A 1,158-nucleotide genomic window follows, 5' to 3' on the forward strand; every position below is an offset into this window, starting at 1 on the left:
AATCCCATGACAAGGACACTTACGAAGTAATTCCTTAAATCTTTCCCATGCCTCGTATAAGGACTTCTCATCCAATTGTTGAAAAATGGTGATCTCCTTTCGTAACTTAGCATTTTTGCTAGGTTCGAAATACTTTACTAGAAACAATTCAAGTAATTCTTGCTAAGTAGAAATTAAGTTGGATGGCAACGAATTAATCCACACTCATGCTTGATTTCACAACGAGTAAGGAAACAACTTCAACTTCAGTGCATCTTCAATTACACTAGCTATCTTGAAGGAATCACTCACCTCCATAAATAATCGAAGGCAAAAAATATGGATCTTCTGTGGGCATTCCACTGAATTGGCCTATTGCTTGAAGAATTTGAAACATCATAGGCTTCAATTCAAACTGCGGTGCCCCAATCTCTAGTCTCTTAATTCTTAAATTTAGTTCATTAAGAAGTGGCACGGCATACCGTTTTATAGGTCGGTCCCTATCATCAGCATAAGGATTGGATTTCGAGCATTAGCGGCTCTATTCCCTTGAACATCATTTTGATTCTCATGGTCCATTTTTGCATCTTGTCTCTAGTCTAATATTTCTCATCATCTTTTTTGAAATGCCTGCTCGATTTCAAGGTTTATAGGGACTAAATCGATGATTCGATCTATGCTTATTACGACCTAGAAAGAAAATAAAAACATAAAAAAGAGAAAAAATTAAAAAATTAATTAGTAAATTTAGAAATTAAATAAAAATAAAATAAAAACCAAATTGCAAAAAATAATCTCACAAAAATGATTAAGGCAACAGTCCCCGGCAATGGCACCAAAAACTTGTAATGGGGTCTGTGCAAGTGTACATAATTGTTCAAGTAATAAGTAAGTAAAATGAGTTATCGTCTCTACAGGGACTGTATAAGCTTAACCGAATATTTTTAAAATTATACCTTTACAATTTGATGTAAAAATTCAATAATTTGGATGGTGATGATTAAACCAAGTAAATTAATTAGATGCAAAGATTGATCCCTATGCAATTCTAATCTAAATGCAATTTACCTAAATGAATGAATGAATGGCTTTAGCAACAAAAACAGTCAACATTAAATGGGCTAGGATAATTATATTAATCAATTCAATTTACTTTATCATGCTTAACAATGTTCGTAA

The 1,158-nt window shown here is 32.6% G+C and overlaps 1 non-coding gene across 1 annotated transcript; it reads left to right on the forward strand.

The window, feature by feature from the left end:
- Window positions 1–107, forward strand: LOC121213395 (small nucleolar RNA R71). The gene has a single exon (XR_005908777.1). It is a non-coding gene; the product is annotated as a small nucleolar RNA R71 (small nucleolar RNA).
- The last annotated feature ends 1,051 nt before the right edge of the window (window positions 108–1,158 follow it).

This window comes from Gossypium hirsutum, chromosome A13, assembly GCF_007990345.1.
Source record: "Gossypium hirsutum isolate 1008001.06 chromosome A13, Gossypium_hirsutum_v2.1, whole genome shotgun sequence".
NCBI classification, from domain to species: Eukaryota; Viridiplantae; Streptophyta; class Magnoliopsida; order Malvales; family Malvaceae; genus Gossypium; species Gossypium hirsutum.